Here is a 14,238-nt window from a genome sequence, read left to right as displayed (position 1 = left end):
CTTTTCAAAATAGAACCCTTGGTTGCAGCCAAGCACTTAACTAGCCAGTTACTATTTATATTATGGCAGAAGATAGCGGCCCCTTTCGCAAGGTGCGGCGTAGATAAAAAGGCAAGATGTGTCCCGTATCACAAAGAGTTTACACTCTAAATAGACAGATGCACGGAGAGGAAGACACTTTCCCCTGGCCAGCCTTATCCACTGCACCACGCCATCTGCCAGTCAGGGCTTCTAAAGCAATCCCCCCCCTCACATGCAAATCACAGCTAGGACAAGTGTCTCCCACCGGCACAGAGAATCGATTCAACTGGCGCTATGGTCTGATGGGTTCTTTGCATTCCCCATCTGCTTGTCCATCTCCTATACTGAGATTGGAAGCTCCTTGGGGCAGGGACTGTCTCTGTGTTCTGTGTTTGTACAACCCAGTAGGGCCCTGGCTGATGCTAAGGGCCTCTCCTGCAATGCAGGCATCATGAGAAGTCAGGGGCCCCGGGGAACTAGAGCGTGATTTGCACTATACCCCCACACAGCCTCCGTTCCATAGGCTGCCTGGGCCTAGCTCTGCAGCAAGAAGTGGGGTGCAGTCATGCAGCCTAGGAGGGGTTGCAAGTGCTTGGGAGGAGAAGGTCAAAATTCAAAATGATCTGGACAAACTGGAGAATGGTCTGAGGTCAATAGGATGAAGTTTAATAAGAACAAATGCAAAGTGCTCCAGTTAGGGAGGAACACTCCATTTCACACATACACAATGGGAAGCGACTGTCTAGGAAGGAATATGGCAGAAAGTGATCTAGGGGTCATAAGAACATATAAGAACATAAGAACATAAGAACAGCCGTACTGGGTCAGACCAAAGGTCCATCTAGCCCAGTATCCTGTCTGCCAACAGTGGCCAGCACCAGGTGCCCCAGAGAGGGTGGACCGAAGACAATGATCAAGCAATTTGTCTCCTGCCATCCCTCTCCAGCCTCTGACAAACAGAGGCCAAAGACACCATTTTATCCCCTGGCTAATAGCCTTTTATGGACCTAACCTCCATGAAATTATCTAGCTTCTCTTTAAACTCTATTATTGTCCTAGCCTTCACAGCCTCCTCTGGCAAGGAGTTCCACAGATTGACTACACACTGTGTGAAGAAGAACTTTCTTTTATTAGTTTTAAACCTGCTACCAATTAATTTCATTTGGTGTCCTATAGTTCTTCTATTTAGGGAACTAATAAATAACTTTTCTTTATCCGCCCTCTCCATACCACTCATGATTTTATAGACCTCTGTCATATCCCCCCTGTCTCCTCTTTTCTAAACTGAAAAGTCCCAGTCGCTTTAACCTCTCCTCATACGGGACCCGTTCCAAACCCCTAATCATTTTAGTTGCCCTTTTCTGAACCCTTTCCAAGGCCAAAATATCTTTTTTGAGGTGAGGAGACCACATCTGTACACAGTATTCAAGATGTGGGCGTACCACAGTTTTATACAGGGGCAGTAAGATATTCTGGGTCTTATTTTCTATCCCTTTCTTAATAATTCCTAGCATCCTATTTGCCTTTTTGACCGCCGCTGCACTCTGTGTGGAAGTTTTCAGAGAACTGTCCACGATAACTCCAAGATCCCTTTCCTGATTTGTCGTCGCCAAATTAGCCCCCATCATACTGTACGTATAGTTGCGGTTATTTTTCCCGATGTGCATTACTTTACATATGCATAGAGGACCACAAGCTAAATATGAGTCAGCAGTGTGACACCGTTGAGAAAAAAGAAAACATGATTCTGGGAGGCATTAACAGGAGTGTTGTGAGCAAGACACGAGAAGTCATTCTTCCGCTCTACTCTGCGCGGGTTAGGCCTCAACTGGTGTATTGTGTCCAGTTCTGGGCACCACATTTCAAGAAAGATGCAGAGGAATTGGAGAAGGTCCAGAGAAGAGCAACAAAAATGATTAAAGGTCTAGAGAAGATGAGCTATGAGGGAAGACTGAAAGAACTGGGCTTGTTTAGTTTAGAAAAGAGAAGACAGCGGGGACATGAGAGCGGTTTTCAAGTATCTACAAGGGTGTTACCAGGAGAAAGAAAAAAATTTATTCTCCTTAACCTCTGAGGATAGGACAAGAAGCAATGGGCTTAAATTGCAGCAAGGGAGGTTTAGGTTGGACAAAACTTCCTACCTGTCCAGGTGGTTAAACACTGGAATAAATTGCCTAGGGGGGTTGTGGAATCTCCAACACTGGAGATATTGAAGAGCAGCTTAGACAGACACCTGTCAGGGGTGGTCTGGATGGTGCTTGGTCCTGCTGTGAGGGCAGGGGACTGGACTTGGTGACCTCTCGAGCTACCTTCCAGTTCTAGGAGTCTATGATCCTCGCCTCAAGGGTGCCCCCTTATGCCTGGATGCAGCATTGCAAGGGATTTTGTGTCCACCCTCCCCACCTGTGGGCACTTCCTTGGCCACCAGGCCAACTCGACAGTGTCTTCTCCCAGCTGTGGGTCTTTTGTCACTCACCCCCACCCCCAGCCAAGTCAGGGAACAATTCACCCCCTTTCCTGGCTAACAAAAGGTCCGACTTAAAGTTCAAACCAAAGCCATGATCTAAGAGTTCTTCTGCCATTGGTCCATGATAAGATCCCCTAAGAAACGGCAGACAGAGAGTCTGGAGCAATTCAGGGAGCCAGCCACGGGCTGATTTCTGCTCCTAAAAGCAGTGCAAGCCGCAGAGAGGGGTGCAGCCAGATAGCAGGGTGCACTGGCTATCTCCCAGTGGAATGTGCTTCCTTGGGCATCATTTCTACCTGGAACAACCGCTTCCTGGTTGCTCTCCCCTGCTCCCGGGGCCAGGCAGAGAATCAGGAAACTTTAACTGGATTGGAGACAAAATTCCAGACGCAGCAGGCGCTCCGGGTTGGCCGTCCCTCAGTCCCTGTGTAGACAGAATCCGCTGTTGCTCTTTCTGATACTTCCAGGCCTTGTTCAGAACAAGTTTGATTTCTTAATTGTCCCGTTGTTCCTAGAAGCAGGAGAGAGTCCAGGAGATGTCTCCCATGGCCCTCTGCCAGCCTGCGGTCAGATCTGTTTGACTCCAATCTCCACTCCTCATTTGAATCAACCTCTCTGGCTTGAATCCGGTGACCTTCGGAGGCGTGAACAGGGCACGGAAGGCGTGTTTAATACACGCGGCAGGGGCGGGAGGTTTGCTTGAAGGACAAGGCCCAACGTCAGCATGGCACCTGGGGCAACGTGCCATAGGGCAGGGCTGGGCTGGATCCGGCCCGCCTAACACATTGATTGGCCTGTGGGCTGCATCTGGCCACTTTCTATTTAGATCCTGCTGCCCCTGCCACTGAATTTCCCGGCGGCGGCTCAGGCAGCAGGATCCTAATGAAATGGCTCCCGGTCGCAGCACTACCCCGGCAGGCGCCAGAGCCGTGAGCCCTTTAAATAGCCCCAGCAACATGAGGCAGCTGCCAGGCAACACGGTCGCGGCAGGGCCGGAGACGTGATTCCTTTGCTGCGTGTTTCATCCAAATCCTCCAGCCCCAGACAACCCTGGGCAGAGGCCGGTCTCCAGCCCCACCCTTCTGCCCCAAACTCCGCCCCGTTTGGGGGTGGAGCCTGCCCGTGAGTGTGTACCAAAATTCATTAAGTGCCCCCCGCGAAAATTATTGCCCATCCCATTGGAGCAGCCCCTGGCACGGGGAGGCCTGAGGCCAGGTACAACCCTGGCACCACAGGCCTGCAGTGCTGGGCACCGGCCGTGGAGCAAGCTACATGCAGAACAGAGGTGGGAGGGGGTGGGGGCTGCACCCCAGCAATTCTGCGCCCCTGCAAAGCCCCACCAGGAGCCTGAAGCAGGGGCATAGGCTGCCCTAGCCTCACAGCCCAGGCTGCGGAGGGGAGAATTGCTTCCCGTCGGACCTGGCACAGGGCCCAGCCCACAGCCAGTCTGCCATCATGTTCTTTAAAGGGGCGTTTGCTGCCAGCAGCTCCCCCGCCGGCTCTGGGCACACACACCTGCCCCGGGGTACATCTCCTCTGGGGGCAAGTCCCGCCCTCCAAACCAAACCCAAACACAGAGCCCTGCCCCCACCCCTCTTCTCTGCTGTGAGAGCCAGGAACCCTATAGGAGGAGGAGCATGGCCAGCAGCTCTAAGAGTGTTGCGTCCAGCTGTGGGCCCCCGTTACAGAAGGGATGTGGGCGCATTGGAGAGAGTCAGCAGGGGGCAACGAAAATGATGAGGGGGCTGGAACACAAGACCTGCAAGGAGAGGCTGAGGGATTTGGGTTTAGGTCGCCTGCAGAAGAGAAGAGTGAGGGGGGATTTGAGAGCAGCCTGCAACTCCCTGAAGGGGGGTGACAACACGTTGGGGTTTCCCTGTCTCCTGCACCCCCATAGTGGCACGGACAGACTCCACCAGCCAGTAGAATAGAGGCAGTTTATTACTCCTCCAGGGTACAGCACAGCACAGATGTAATCTGATTCCAGGGCAGGCCTAGGATGCCTCAGCCCCCCTTGAGATGGGGGAGACTGGGCCCCTAAATCCCAGCCCCTTGCTTAGGCTGCTCCTCCATGATACCAGCCAGAAACTGCCCAACTTCCAGCCCTGCCCTCCAGCCAGGGGCTGCCCTCCACCTTCCTCCCTTTGTTCCTCTCCCTGGGAGGTAACCGGTCGACAGGTAACCTCCCTGTCCCATCAGCTCCTCGGCTGGGCAGCGGTACAGACAGCAGCCAGTGGGGGTCACCCACAGCCCAAACCTAGCAACCAGCAAGGTACCCCCACTCCATCACAGGGGATTCCAAAGAGGCTGGAGAGAGGCTGTTCTCAAGGGTGGCAGATGGCAGAACGAGCAGCAATGGGCTCTCGTTGCAGTGGGGGAGGTCTAGGTTGGAGATGAAGGAAAACAATTTCCCTAGGAGGGTGGGGAAGCGCTGGGATGGGCTCCCTAGGGAGGTGGAATCTCCATCCCTAGAGGTGTTTAAGTCCCGGCTTGACAAAGCCCTGGCTGGGATGATGGAGTCAGATTGGTCCTGCTTTGGGCAGGGGGCTGGACTCGGTGCCTCTTGAGGTCTCTGCCAGCCCCAGGATTCTATGAAAAGGGCTGGATGGGAAGGCAAGGCCAGGGCAGGGATACCATGGCCTGGGACTTCAGACACTTCTGCCTCTGCCCCAGGGGCCTCAATCTAGCACACTAATGATCCACCTTCTTTGGGCGGGTCACTGACCCTGGTGAACGCAGCCCAGGCCTGAGCCAGGGCCCCCTGGGACCTCGTTGGAGACACCAGCCGAGTGTGGCCGGCCACACGTGCTTCCCGAGGTGGAATCCATCTCCCCCGCGGCGTTTCCCATACAACTCGGCGAGCAGGGTGCTCTCCCGCTGATGAATCCATCCCCTCCCCCCCCGGAGCGCTTCCCTGGCCTGCCGCTGCCCCACCCACGTGGGGCCACGTTCCCCGAGTCCTGCTTCTCCTCCACAGGCCACAGCAGCCGAGGCTAAACTGGCGTAGCCACCTCGTTGAGGGGCCTAGAGAGTCTCCCAATGCTGTGCCGAGGGAGGCTTCGAGACGAGGGTGCTGTAGCCAAAGCTTAGACCAGTCCTCCAACTCCAGCCTTGGGCCAACGTGGCTTCTAGGACCAGCGGTTGCTTGGGAAGGGTCGGTTGGCATGGAGAGAGCTAGATGATGAAGACATCGGTAGAGATGGGCCTGGCCGGCTTTCTGGGCCCTGGTTTCCTGGCTGCAGGGCTCCGGGGCGAAGGAGAAGAAAAGAGAGGTGGGGACATTCGAAAGGATGGGGAAAAAACTGTGAGCTTTGCTCAGGTAGCACCACGCTGCCTAGGGAAAACCCCGCTGCCCAGAAGCTGTTGGACGGCAGGTCTCGAATGGCAGTGCCACAAAAATCAAGTGACTCCCCCATTGACTCTACAGCGTAAGAACTGGGTCAGATCAAAAGTCCATCTAGCCCAGTGTCCTGTCTGTCCACAGTGGCCACTGCCAGTTGTCCCAGAGTGAGGAAATGCAACAGGTAATCCTTGAAAGATCCCTCCCCTCTCCCACTTCCCGAGAAACAGAGGCTAGGGACACCATTCCTAACTATCCATTGATGGACCTAACCTCCATGAATCTATCGAGCTCTTTTTTGAACCCTGTTAAAGTTGTAGCCTTCATCACATCCTTTGGCAAGGAGTTCCACAGGTCAATTGTGCGCAGAATAAAGAAAAACTTTTTGTTTGTTTTAAACCTGCTGCCTATTAAAGAGGCAGAACTGGGATCGGACAGATCCCCTTGGCCCTCACTCACAAAGTACAAGCACATCCTTCTTCTGCCATGGAGAGGCCAGGGCGGGCCTGAGAGCTTATCGGGCCTATTAAACCGGTGCCCCTATGCCCCAGTGCAGCCGGGGAAGGAGGCAAACGACATGTTTTTAAGAGATGTGAATCTATCGTCTTCAACACACAATAAAATATTTTTAAAACAAGTTTTAAACTAAGGTCCTATCCTGAACCGGGTAAATCCAGCACTGACCTGGGTTGGCAAATGCTTGTTTCATGGCTTTATGACCACGAACGGCTCTTTCGCAGGCTCGGTGTCTGCTAATTGCTCTGGTCGGCTTTGCCGCTTGTAAGTTCCCTAGCTCCTCTGCGGAGGAAAGAGCCACAGAGCAGAATAGGAAGAGGCGGGTGGAAGGACATTAAGACCCAGCAGTGCCCCAGATTTAGGGGTGCCCCTACCCAGCAGTGAATTCTGCATATGAGTTAGGATGGCTGTGTGCAAGAGCCTTCCCTCCAACATGGGGAAAAAGCGAAGGGATCCTGACTTAGACCAGGGAAGAGGATCAGCGGCCGGAGGAGACACGTGCTTTTAAAAAACCTTGTGAATGGCTTGGGGACGGGGGAGAACAAGGTAATGAGAGAGGCGAGGGGCCAGTTCCAGTATCAGCCACTCAGCCTTAATCAGGCAATGAACCAAATCAGGTTTCACTAAAAGCTCCGCAGCCTGGACTGGGCTCCCTTCGGTGCTCGCGGCCGGTCCTCAGGAATGAGATTTCCATCCATTAGGGGGAGGCGGGAGGGGAGTAATGGGGCTGGTTTGCATCGGGGCAGGGAGCGCTTGAGTGGATCTGACATAATTGAATGAACGTGCTCCCGCCCTCGCTGCCCGAGTGAATTAGCCGAGCCGGGGGCCTCATGTCAGGAAACAACGTTCAATCCCTATATATCAACATGGCTGCCCTGTGCTGAAAGCTCGGCCCCCGGGGGGGGGGGGGTATCGCCCAGGGCAGAGGCGCTCCGGGCCCGGGTGCTGCTCTAGAAGTGACGTGGCGTGGCACAGAGCCGCCCGCAGCCGCTAGGGGGCGCTAGGGGAGGGGGCTGGTGGCCAACGTGGGGCTGAGGAAGGCCTGGGTGTTGCCCCCCCCCTCTGCAGGGCTAAAGGCAGGGGCAGGGCTGGCCTGACTATGGGGCAAACTGAGGCGGCCACCTCAGGTGCCAGTCTGTGGAGGGACACCACCAGGTCCCAGAGTGTAGAAAAGTTTGGGCCCACGTGAGGGGGCATCATTTGAGCTCCCCGCCTCAGGTGCCAAAATGTTGTGGGCCGGCCCTGGGCAGAGCTGGCAGGAACGGCCGGGAAGGAGATGGAGCAGAGACCCGGCCACCCTGCAGACCGCAGCTGTAGCATTGTGAAATAGGCCAAGGGAAGGCTTGAACCTAGCGCTAACCAGCTCACGTGCCAGTCTCCCACCCAGCTACCCCCTCCTGAGCCTGCCGGCCTCTCTCCCTGTGCTCGGTGCCAGGAGGGGGAGGCTGCGTAGCGTCCCCCTTCAGCAGCAGGCGCCCGGTGTAGAGTGCCAGGTGCACGCAGCTGCCCACGAGCTGCTGGGCAGAGCAATTGTCTGTAGGAGCTAGGCCGTGCTGGGAAGCCTGGCTCCCAGGAGCTCTGGCATGGGTGGGCAGTGGCCTGCGGGTGCCAGTGCATTGCCCACTCTTGCAGGCTGCAGGTCTGTGCTCAGCAGCACCGGCTACCACACAGACATGCCCGCGGTGCACTTGCCATCTGGCTCCTCCAGCCAGGGCCTGTAGCTTCCACACCACCTTGCTCCCGCGCCCACCGCACAGCTTGGAGAGGCCGCGCACCCTCCCTCCACCATTGGCCACCCAGATTCTTGGCTGCGCTTCCAGACGGACAGATGGGCCGGTGTCATCGGAAGCAGGAAGGATGCGTGAAGCATGTCAGAGCGCAGCCAGGCCTGTGCAGGTGCAGCGGCCACAAGCGGCTCCCCCTCTTCTCCATTGTGTCCTCTGCTTCCCGCTAGGGAAACATTCCCAGACAGGGTCCCCCTCCCCCTGAGCACTAGCAAGGAAGCTGTGTCTAGCCCCAAGCAGCACGCTCCTCCGATGCCTTTCCTTCCAGCTCCTACCAGGCCAAAGCTTAGAGGGGCTGGGGAATTTCTGGTTCACCTTCATGGCCGGTAAATTTCCAGCCTGCGAAAATAGGCTTTTTGCTCTTGTACTCTTGCCAGGAGCCATAACAAGGGTTGCCAGGCACGCGCACAATTCAGCGGAGAGGGTTGGATTGTAGAAGAACTCCACGTGCAGGAAGGGGAAAGGAGAGATGCACAGCCAGGTACGGTTGCCAGATGGTTTCAGAAAAAAATACCGAACAAAAAAAAATGCGCCAGGAAAAAAGTTAGTTAGTTGAGCCAAAAACAACAAAAACAAAAAAACCACCATCGCCCCCTTTAAAAACCACGTGCTGAGGCTTTTTGGCCCTAGCAGGCTGCCAGCAGCTGCCTGCCATCTTGCTTACCTTCGCCCCTTTGCCGGGAAAAAATAAGAAAGTACCGGACATTTTTAAGAGGCGAAAATAACAGACTCTCTTGTTCAATACTGGACACCTGGCAACCCTACAGCCAGCGGATGGGGCGGGGGGGGGGGGGAGAATGAGGTGAGGAAAAGAAAAAGAAAAAGAAAAAGAAAAAGAAAAAGAAAAGAAAAGAAAAGAAAAGAAAAGGCTGGAAGGTTAGAGAGAGACCAGAGAGTGGCGAAAGAGGGAGGGGAGGGATGGAAGGGAGAGATGAGTGAAGGGGGGGAAGGAAGGGAACAGTAAGTAGAGAAAGGGGAGAGAACCTGGGTGCATCTCCACAGCAGGGCTTAGCTGGAGACAGGCCACGCAAATGGAGCTACGTCAATTGCGTCGCTCATTTCAAAATGGGAGGGTGCCTACTCAGCACTGATTTCGAAACCAAGCCCTCTTCCTCTGACTCCCTTTCCCCCTCGTACACGGAGGGTTACCGGAGTGGGAGTCAGAAGTCCTCCAGCTTGACAGTATTTCGAAATACCTGCCGGCGGCGTGGAGGTGGGCTATGTTGTTTTGAAATAAAGTGGCCGTGTAATCCCCAGGTCTTTTTCTGCAGAACTGCCGCTTAGCCAGTCAGTCCCCAGCCTGTAGCCATGTTTGGGATTCTTCTATTAACCCCTCACTCAGATCACTGCGTTCTCTCGTTGCATCTCCTGCATATTTACAGTTAGCACAGGATTCTGCTTACACCACCGGTTTGGGGCAGGCTGGGCGTGTACAGCTGTGGAAGAGATGCTGCGCTCTGTCCAGAGGTGGCTGCATTGCAGCGGGCCAGTGAAAAGACCCCTGCGTATAGTTCATAAAGGCAGGACCCTGAAAATCCACAGATATTTGCTTTATACCCACGGGTATCCCCCTATGGGGATGCCGACCTCCATAGCTCATTTTTGTGGCTGTAGAGGCGGATACAATTTCGTATCCACGAAGGGCTCTACATAAAGGCTTCGGAGGGAACCTTGAAAGAAGCTCAAAAAAAAAAAGTGAAGGGCTAATCAGCTGAAACCAGGAGCTATTGACTTAGCCAGTGTCTGACAGCGTGTTCCTGGAGTTTCGAGAGGCAGGCTATAATATTACATGCCCCATTTTCATTGCAATGTGCCGCGGCGCAGCACCCGACACAGTGAATAATGCCAAACAAAGGAGATGCTTATGAAACACTGTGCTGGCATGTGATAATAGAAGAAGGAAAAGCTTTGTCAGACCAACACTGATTGTCTGGGAACATGAGCGCCCTGTGTCAGTTCAAGAGAGGCTGCGGCGGGGAGAACATCTTGCCCCAGCATTGTTCCTGGCGGCTTTTGTTATTTTATTTTTTTAAGGGTTTTTAAACAAAAGAAGGAGCCGAGTGCCAGTTGTCGTGTGGTTGGCAGAGCAACTGCCCTTGTTTTACAAGCCACCGGGGTTGACCCTGCGCAGGGCAGCCACCTCGGCAGAGGGGCAGCTCCCTCGTGTCAGGCAGGCCGGGCAAGGAAGGGACCCACGGGGGAGTGAATGGCTTTGCTGCCCTCAGAGGTATGACTGCAGCGCAGGCAGGTCGAACCCTGCCAGCTTCACTCACCCTCGCATAGCTCACAGCTGGGGAGACGCACCAGCACCGGCTTCAGTACTGAGCCTGCCCAGAACCCTATGGAAGAGCAGCCAGATTGGGTCAGACCAAAGGTCCATCTAGCCCAGTGTCCTGCCTGCCCACAGTGTCCGGTGCCAGCGACCCCAGAGAGAATGAACAGAACAGAGAATCACCCTCCCCTGTCACCCATTCCCAGCCTCTGACAGAGGCTAGGGACATCATTCCTGCCCATCCTGGCTAAGTAGTATTGGTGGACCTCTCCTCCATGAATGTATCTAGTTCTTTTTTGAACCCTGTTAAAATCCTGGCCTTCACAACATCCTCCAGCAAGGAGTTCCACAGGTTGACTGTGCTGTGTGAAGAAAAACTTCCTTTTGATTGTTAATTTCATTCGGCGACCCCCTAGTTGTGATGTTAGGAGAGCAAGTAAAGAACGTTTCCTCATTCACGTTCTCCTCACCAGCCATGATTTTATAGACCCCTGTCATCTCCCCCCTTCATCTCCTCTTTTCTAAGCTGAAAAGTTCCAGTCTCTTTAATCTGCACCACCTTCTGGCCGGGTCTTGCTCCTCGGCTGTTCCACTCTCCACCGTGTGGACCCGCACGGCTCTCTGGACTCCCCTCCAGCAGCGCCCCCTGCTCCATTCTCAGTATCAACAATCTTTCATCAATATGCCAGCCCCAAGGTCCCGCCCTTTGCCTCAAGGGCGAACCGCAGACTGTATGGGCCACTCTTCAGCTTGACCAAGGGGGAGGGCAGAATCCAGGCCCACCCACTAGCCCAGGTCCCGCAGGCAGCAGTTTTCCCCTGCCCTCCTTCACTCCCCTTGACTGCTCCCGTTCCCCAGCCCCCTTCCCCAATGGGCTTTGCACCTTCTCCGCCTGGGCTGGGAGGTACCAGGTTGGAGCAACTCACCAGCTCCCCTGAGCCTACCCAGCACTGCTCTGTCCAAGGTGCTCTACCTCCCCTGGGAGCCAGTCCTGCACCTTCACTGGTCAGCCCCAACTACTCTCTGCTCTGCTGAGCATCTCTTTATATCAGGGCTGCCCCAGCATGCCGCACTTTGATTGGCTCCCTATAAGCCTCTCTCTGATTGGAGGGCTTTGTGCAGGCTCATTCCAACCTGCTTTTAACTCCTCCCTTGCCAGTAGGATTACCAGGTGTCCGGTATTGACCCAGACAGTCCGGTATTTTCACCTCCTGTCCGGTAAAAAAAATTCAGAAAATACTGGACACCTAAAATATCCAGTATTTTCTGATTTTTTCCCGGCCAGGAGATGAAAATCCTGTGTGCTTACCAGGTTCCACAGGGGATCTGCCTGGCCTGGAGCAGGAAAACAAGATGGTGGATGGCCAAAGCCTCAGAGGCATTTCTTAAAGGGGCCACGCTGGGGTTTTTTTTGTTTTTTTTTTGCTCCTCAACAACTTTGGTTTCCCCCTTTTTTTCCCCAGTGGGTTTTGTTTGTTTGTTTGGAGGTGCAGGGGGTGTTCAGTATTTTTGGTTAAACCATCTGGCAACCCTACTTGCCAGAGTGGGGCAGCCAGCTCACTGCAAGACTATGATCAAGTCACCTCCTAAACTTTTCTTGGGCAACCTAAACAGATTGAGCTTCCAAAATCTTTGTCTGAGGCAGATCTCAATCATTAGGCAACCTCTGTCAAGAATGATGAAGATAATACTTAATCACAAATGCAGGCAGGGGATCAGACCCAGAAGACCTCTTGAGGGCCCTTCCAGTCCTCCAATTCTTGTCTCTGTTCTCCAAACCCTTTCCAGTTTTGTTCCCACATTCTTTTGGAAGGCCAGAGCATGGCACCATATTCCAATAGGGATCTCGTCGTGGCAATACCACACAACCTTACTCCTACGCAGCATACCACAAAGAATTGCCCTTAGCATGACAGTGTCACAGCAGAAGCTCATGTTCAAATGGTTGTCCACCATGCCCCTAATTTATCTTTCTACAACCCCTGGAACTCTATGAACACAAAGCACTTCAGTAATGGCTCATGGTGAGTACTTAGTCTGATAATTTAGCACTTAGAAGGCCAGATAAGAAAGCAGTAAGACCCAGCCAACGGGATCAGAATTGCAAAATCATTCATGTCTGGGAAAACCAGGCAGGAGCGAGAATCAGGAAACCTACCCCGGTTCCTCCTAACTTGGCTGTGCCAGGAAGCGAGAGGGGCAAGCAAAGCTTTTAAGAACATAAACAGCAAGATCCAAGGGAGAACCGGGAGACCTACGAAAATCCAAGGAGTGGGTGAAAAGGGCAATTAGAGGAGCTAACATCACCACGAGCCTGAAGCTGCACAGCAGAACCCGTCGACTCAACCCATAGCAGAGAGAGGGAGAAGTTGGCCCATTATATTAAAAAAAAATATGTGGTGGTGGTAAATGGGACATGGGGAAAATAAGGAAATGGCCAATTTATTACTGCAGTCTGCACAGAGCAGGGAGATGGAGAGAGAGACTGGGGGAGGTGGTCCCCTGGAACCAGTGAGGAGAAGGTCGCAGATATCAGAAGAGACAGGGCCAAGGAAATATTGCAGCGGGATATGGGAGTGACCCCAACCGTGGGATCAGAACGTCCTCAAAGCCTGGCACATCCTGTAGCACTTAGTTTACACCCCGTTAGCCTGGGATGGGATTCCTCTTATTGCTTTTCATAGATAAAACAGGGTCCCGATAACCACAGGCCTGGATCTCTGGCTGCTGTAAGGTGGGAGAGTTCCACAGACAGTCTCTGCTGAAATGAATTAATTCATCCAATTATTTCTATTGGGGGAGAGTCTAGCTTCCCTTATCAGGGAGCAGGGCCCCAGAGTGGGTAGATGCTGTACAAAGATAAGGACAGTTCCTGTCCTAGTCAACAACCTGTCTAGGATGGTTTAGCCACCTCTGGTATCCATATCAGGGGCCTGCTAAAGAATTAGAAACCAGGTGTTCTAGCTTCCAATCCTCTGCTCTGTCCCACGAGACCGCTCCTGCTCAGAGCTGAGACTAAAGCCCAGATGCCTTGATTCCTACTCACCACTGCTCTGATCCACTAGATTCCCTGCCCTTCCAGATCTGGGACTAGAACCCCAGAGACCTGCTGCTAGGTTGTTTAGCTAGATCCTTCCCCATGACCCAACCTGAGGACTAAGCTTGTAGGATTCAAGGAGAAAAACGGGATTTACCTCCTAGCAGAAGAGCCTTTCAAACCAACTGGGAGCTCAGAGTTGCTTCACCTCTAGGTAGAGTGACGTTGGAGTGGTTGATTTTCCGGAGTTTGATTTAGCGGGTCTAGTAAAGACCCAATAAGTTGAATGCCGAGGGTGCCCCTATTGATGCCAGTACTCCTCGATTTATGAAGAGAAAAGGTACGTCTAGACACCAACATTATTTCATAATAACTTAGTCCACGTCTACACAGCCGGCAGTTATTTCGAAATAATGTCAAAATACTGTCGAGCTGGAGGCCTGCTTACTCCGATGCCCATCACCCTCATTGTACGAGGAGTAAGAGAAGTCAGAGGAAGAGTGCTCGATTTCTAAATAAGTGCTGTGTAAACATTCCTAATTTCGAAATAAGCTATTTCGAAGTAAGCTATGCAGTTGACGTAGCTCAATTCACGTAGCTTATTTCATGTTAATTCCTGCTGTGTAGATGCTCCCAAAGGGAAGTCAAAGGGAGCATCTGCTCCCATCAACCTCCTATTGTGGAGATGGTGCCAAAGGTTGAATTAAGGTATGTCGACTCCAGCACATCAATTAATGAAGCTGGACTTCTGTATCTTAATTTGAACTTCCAGGTAAGTATAGACAAGGTGGGATTTAAATA

The 14,238-nt window shown here is 53.1% G+C and overlaps 1 long non-coding RNA gene across 3 annotated transcripts in view; it reads right to left on the bottom strand.

Annotated features, from left to right (window-relative positions):
• The window catches only part of LOC142820957 (uncharacterized), a 55,500-nt gene that overhangs the window by 6,566 nt on the left and 34,696 nt on the right, over window positions 1-14,238 (bottom strand). Inside the window, exon 1 of one of the 3 annotated variants that reach the window (XR_012897988.1) lies at window positions 11,327-11,446. The exons of 1 other annotated variant lie outside the window; for it this stretch is intronic. This is a non-coding gene — a long non-coding RNA (uncharacterized LOC142820957). Of the gene's footprint in view, window positions 1-11,326; window positions 11,447-14,238 lie in introns of those variants that run through there. One more of the 3 variants, XR_012897989.1, reaches the window with a different exon arrangement.

This window comes from Pelodiscus sinensis, chromosome 28 (genome assembly GCF_049634645.1).
Source record: "Pelodiscus sinensis isolate JC-2024 chromosome 28, ASM4963464v1, whole genome shotgun sequence".
Lineage (NCBI taxonomy): Eukaryota > Metazoa > Chordata > Testudines > Trionychidae > Pelodiscus > Pelodiscus sinensis.
Note: the sequence above shows the minus strand (reverse complement) of the source record. Positions and strands in the feature narration are given on the sequence as shown.